This window comes from Pan troglodytes, chromosome 17 (assembly GCF_028858775.2).
Source record: "Pan troglodytes isolate AG18354 chromosome 17, NHGRI_mPanTro3-v2.0_pri, whole genome shotgun sequence".
NCBI classification, from domain to species: domain Eukaryota; kingdom Metazoa; phylum Chordata; class Mammalia; order Primates; family Hominidae; genus Pan; species Pan troglodytes.
The window spans coordinates 37,298,123-37,304,053 of record NC_072415.2 but is presented as its reverse complement, the minus strand read 5'-3'; the positions used below and the strand labels follow the sequence as shown (position 1 = coordinate 37,304,053).

The 5,931-nt window shown below is 38.7% G+C and overlaps 1 pseudogene; it reads left to right on the top strand.

The window, feature by feature from the left end:
* The first annotated feature begins 3,994 nt into the window (after window positions 1-3,994).
* LOC104003128 (proliferation-associated protein 2G4-like) lies at window positions 3,995-5,397 on the top strand (annotated as a pseudogene).
* Window positions 5,398-5,931: the final 534 nt, after the last annotated feature.

The following is a 5,931-nucleotide window of genomic DNA, read 5'->3' as shown; positions in this document are numbered from 1 at the left end:
CCATTGAGTTATAGAATATAAGATAATGCATGCATAATAGATTAGCAACTTGAAACATTTCCTTCTTGATTTTATATATCTATAATACGTTAAACCTTGTTCCAGGAGAAGTCTTACTATTAAGGAGGACTCAATTTATTCCATCAAATTATCTTCACTACCTGTATCTGGCATTAGGAACAAGAAATTCTTACTTATTAGGATCTCACACTAAAATTCTGTGCATTCTGTTTCACTCATAGATGGCAGAGTGACTACAAATTTCTTGTGTTTAAATACTTTGTGACCCCATTAGACAGAGAGCACACAATAAAAATATTCCGTGTGTCATAAACATAGTCATTATTTCTAGCACATACTGAAAATTACCAGTATCAACAAGGATATGAAAACCTTCAAATTAAACTCACAAGCTAAAACAGTAAATAACCACTCTTTTTACAAGAAATGTGAGGCTATGAGTCTATCAAATGTGAAACTGTAAGAACTGCATACACTATGAAGTTTAATATGTCTTGAGAATTTCCCTTCAGGTAGGCACGTTGCTTATGTGTTCACTAGAACCACATTATAATTAGAAATATTTGAAAACTCCAGCTCTTGATGGAGGATATATCTAATAGTACGAATTGATTTTGACATTATTAAGGAATTTATTCTGCTGAAGCAAATACTGCTTTTTGACATGAAAGATATGATTTTTAAATTTCATTAGTTCTCTTAGAGACACACAAAATTGTCAAATCCAGATGCCTTTGAAAGTTCATAATCACATAACCTGAGTTATTAGTTAGGTCTTCTTTTTTGAACAACTTTAGTTATTGTTTTGTGGACTACATTTCATTTTCTTAGCTGCTGTATTGGTTTGTATTTTCATCACAATTGAACAAATATTTATTTGTGAATGCTCTTGCTAGCAATGTATTTCACAAAAATTCTCTTGTGCATTTAAAATGTTTGATGTTTCCAGTAAACCATAGTTATTAAATCCAAAATAGTGGCCGAATTGCTTATATTTATCTCTTTATCATTCTTTCATTTATTCTTTAGTCACTAATTCATTTATAATAACATTCGCTACCTCTTGAGGTTTTTATTTTTTATGTTTTATTTTTTATTTATTTATTTTGAGATAGAGTCTCACTCTGTCACCCAGGCAGAGTGCAGTGGCGTGATCTTGGCTTACTGCAACCTCCGCCTCCCAGGTTCAAGTGATTCTCCTGCCTTAGCCTCCTGAGTAGCTGGGACTACAGGCGAGTGCCACCACGCCCGGCTAATTTTTGTATTTTTAGTAGAGACAGGGTTTCACCATATTGGTCAGACTGGTCTTGAGCTTCTGACCTCGTGATCAGCCCACCTCGGCCTCCCAAAGTGCTGGGATTACAGGCATGAGCCACCGCGCCCGGCCACCTCTGAGGTTTTTAATCACATAAAACATGTATATGGGTTTAGAATAGTACCAGCATGTAATCAAAGCTCAGTAAATATTAGTTATTATTATTGTATTAATTTAATTATTCAAACAATTGTTAGAATCCATTACAGACAGGTAGATGCTATGTAAAAATGATAAGTAAGACACATAAGTATTCACACCTATGAAACATATTCCATGGATAACCAACTATACAAACGTAAGCGTGTGCTGGGTAAGATGCTTTCCTATCAACCATGCCAGCAAAACACATAAACATAAAATGTCAAGCCCTTTTCAAAAATATCTCTTGTTAGTAACATGTCTCCTTTTCTTAAAAACTAAGAATTCAGGGATTTAACAAAAGTTTTAGAGCTGTTTTCAATCATCATAGTCTCTATAATAGAAAGAACCCTATAGTGAGAGCTAGGAAAGTTAGTTCTAGCTGACAGCAAGTTGTCTGTATGACCTTGGGTAGGTCATTGAAACTTACTGGGTCGTGATATCTTCACTTGAAAAACTAAAAGCAAATATCCGGAAGATAAGGCCTAGGAATTTGCAGTTTAAGAAAGCTCCTTAGGTGCTTTTATTACTAAAACCTAGCCAGCCAGTGTTACAAGGACTGCTAGCAATTCTCCTAATTCTTTTACACTAACAAGAACTTGAAAAACCAGTGAATGAGTGGATGATAGGGTTCCACTTTTTTGTGCAGTATATAAATGTTACATCTAGAAAGTCCCTAGTCTTAAGATGGGTGTTATTAATGCATTTTGTCAATTAGGCATTACTTTGGATTCAGAAAGGCATCAATTAAAATGACATCCATTTTGTGGCAATTAGACATGTCAGTTCTGCAGCTTAGTATGAATGACTTTACAATCTCATAATTTTAATATCAATCTCAAAACAATAGGAAGCTTTGGCCATGAGAGGAGGAAACACAATTTTGAACTACAGAGTACAGATGAGATTTTTAGAGGCATTGTGACAGCCAAGGGGTAGAGTCAAGTATCCAGGTACTTGGTAGGCAAAGAAGAAATTTTTGAAATTGAGACCTGATGCCAGAAAGAAGATGGGAATGCAGAATCTGTTCATCTGCTCATTTATTCCACAAATAGTTACTGAATTCTGGCATTATGCTAGCCACAAGTTTGCACATGCAATTATAATACAGTCCTCAGTCTTAAAGTGATTAGAGCTTACTGACCAGCAATTTCCACTTAAAAAATTTGGCCTAGATCATGATAAAACTGTTAAGCACCTTTAAAAATTATCTTACCAGGCCAGGCGGGGTGGCTCATGCCTGTAATCCCAGCACTTTGGGAGGCTGAGGAGGGCGGATAACAAGGTCAGGAGATCGAGACCATCCTGGCCAACACAGTAAAACCCTGTCTCCACTAAAAAAAAAAAAATACAAAAAATTAGCTGGGCATGGTGGTGGGCGCCTGTAGTCCCAGCTACTCGGGAGGCTGAGGCAGGAGAATGGCGTGAACCCAGGAGGCGGAGCTTGCAGTGAGCCAAGATGGCACCACTGCACTCCAGCTTGGGCGACGGAGCGAGACTCTTGTCTCAAAAAAAAAAAGAAAAAATTATCTTACCGTTGTAATTTGATAAGACTAATTTATTCCAAAGTTTAGTTTCAGCGATGGTATCCTTCATGACCTTTGCCAAATCACATATAATCTCCATGATTTACTTTATATATTTTTCTTTGCATCAACTTGCTATTTGTACCTAAAAACAATTGAGACAGCCAGGTGGGAGGCAGTCCCTGGAGAAACTCCAACCAGCCTCCCCACTGAGGTGGAGCCTTGGGAAGTTCATGCCCTTTGCAGTGGGGTGAAGCTTGGCCCCTCCTCTTCCTGTGCAGAACCTAGGATTCCAACCCTCTGGCAGGAAGTGCTGTAGCGGAGGGTTTCTCCCTTGTTTTTTTTTTCCCCCTTTTTCACCCAATAAAACCCTGCTTTACTCACCCTTTAAACCATCTGTGAACCTAAATTTTCATGGTCGTGGGCCAGACAAGAACCCCGTCTTTAGCTGAAGTAAGGAAAAGTCCTGCAACACAATTATGTAAAATATAAAATTTAAATCAGTACCGTAAGTAAGAAATTAATACCGTTTGCCATGAATGTTTGGTAAATACGTAAAAATAAATAAAATGAAAACCAAATAATACTGTTAAGTCATACTTAGATGCAGTTTCCTGATCAGTGGTCAATAATGGCTTTCATGTTTTTAAGAATGGGTACTAGCAATCATTACAAAGGTGTTAAAGATATATTTTCAACAAATTGTTGCTTTCTCCTTAACCCTAAGTACCTGAAAACAACAAAAAAAATTATCAAGTTACTAATGCTTATTCAATTATACATTATACATAATAGGGAGAACACTAGGTTTAACAAATACAAAAATTTCCTAACAGACTCTAAAAAATAAACATTGACATTAAAATGTAAACCCATATATAGGAATCCCCAAAATCTCGCTCTCGCCTGCCTGCCTGCTCTCTTGCTTACTTGCGCTTTCACTTGCCCCCTTCTCGAGGATCCAAGGTGTGCTCTGACCACAGCCTGCAGCTGGGATGGGAGACAGAGGAGGTGGCTCAGGGAAAATGAGGCTGCAGTGCTGGTGGTAGGAAGATGTTGGGCAGGGATGAGCAGCAAGAGCAAACTATCGCTGAGGACCTGGTCATGACCAAGTATCAGATGGGTGGGTGACATCACCAACTGGGTACTTTGGTCCTTGGTGGAAGCATCCAGCTCAGGTGTGTGAGTACTGAGGCTGTGTGAGGAAGGTGATGCCATGATTATGGCAGAAAGAGGGAAAATCTTCAAGAAAGAAAAGGAAATGAAGAAAAGTATTGCTTTTCCCACCAGCATTTCGGTAAATAACTGTGTGTGTCACTTCTCTCCTTTGAAGAGTGACAAAGACTGTATTCTCAAGGAAGGTAACCTGGTAAAAATTGACCTTGGTGTCCATGTGGATGGCTTCATCGCTAATGTAGCTCATACTTTTGTGGTGGATGTAGCTCAGGGGATCCAAATAACAAGGCAGAAAGCAGATGTTATTAAGGCAGCTCACCTTTGTGTTGAAGCTGCCCTATGCCTGGTCAAACCTGGAAACCATAACACACAAGTGACAGAAGCCTGGAACAATGTTGGTCATTCATTTAACTACATGCCAGTAGAAGATATGCTGTCACACCAATTGAAGCAACATGTCATTGATGGTGAGAAAACTGTTACCCAGAACCCCGCAGACCAGCAGAAGAAGGACCATGAAAAACTGAATTTGATGTTTTCATCAGCATAGGAGAGGGCAAGGCCAAGGATGCAGGACAACTATTTACAAAGGAGACCCCTCTAAATAATATGGACTACGAATGCAAACTTCACGTGCCTTCTTCAGCGAGGTGGAAAGGTGTTTTAATGCTTTGTTGTTTACTTTAAGAGCATTTGAAGATGAGAAGTAGGCTTGGATGGGTGTGGTGGAGTGCACCAAACATGGACTGCTGCAACTATTTAATGTTCTGTATGAAAAAAAGGGTGAATCTGTTGACCAGTTTAAATTTACAGTTCTGCTCATGCCCAATGGCTCCATGCTGATAACCAGTGGTCCCTTTGAGCCTGACCTCCACAAGTCTGAGATAGAGGTCCAGGATCCAGAGCTAAAGACCCTCCTACAGAGTTCTTCAAGTTGAAAAACCCAGAAAAAGAAAAAAAAAAGGCCTCCCAGAGAACACCACCAGTAGGGAAACATTAGAAGAAAAGGAAGCTGGGGACTGGGGTGGGGCCTTCTCCCCAGATTGCTGCTCCTGCCTCATCCCCTTCCCACTGTATCCCAGGCTCTGTGAAGTGCAGTTCTTCTTCTACGCCTGGGACCACCAGCAGAGCAGGGGTCTCCTTGCCCCCATCCCAGTTCCCCATCCCACCCCCTTCCAGCAACAACCAGCTCCAGCTGACTCTGGTCTTGGGAGGTGAGCCTTTCCAACCATGGAAGACTACTTTAAATGAAAAAAAGAAACTGAATAATAAAATCAGGAGTCAAAAAACAAAAAAGAAAGAAAGAAACTCCCACAGATTCAACAACAAAAAAAATGTCTTGGAACAACATAAAGACTTCTTGAAACTATTAACGAATTGTAGCAAGGTTGTAGAATACAGGTAAATATACAAACATCAATCACTTTCCTATATATGAGCAAGGAACAAGTGGAATTTCAAATTAAAATATATCATCTACATTAACAACCAATACCATGAAACACTTAAGTATAAATCTAACAAAATATGTTCAAGAGCTATATGAAGAAAATGACAAAACTCTGATGAAAGAAATTAAAGAACTAAGTGGAGGGATATTCCATGTTTATTACTAGAAAGACTCAATATGATTTTTCCCAACTTGGTCTATAGATTTAACATAATCCCAATCAAAATCTCAGCAAGTTATTTTGCGGTTATCAAAAAACTAATTATAAATTTTATATGAAGAAGCAAAAGACCCAGAATAGC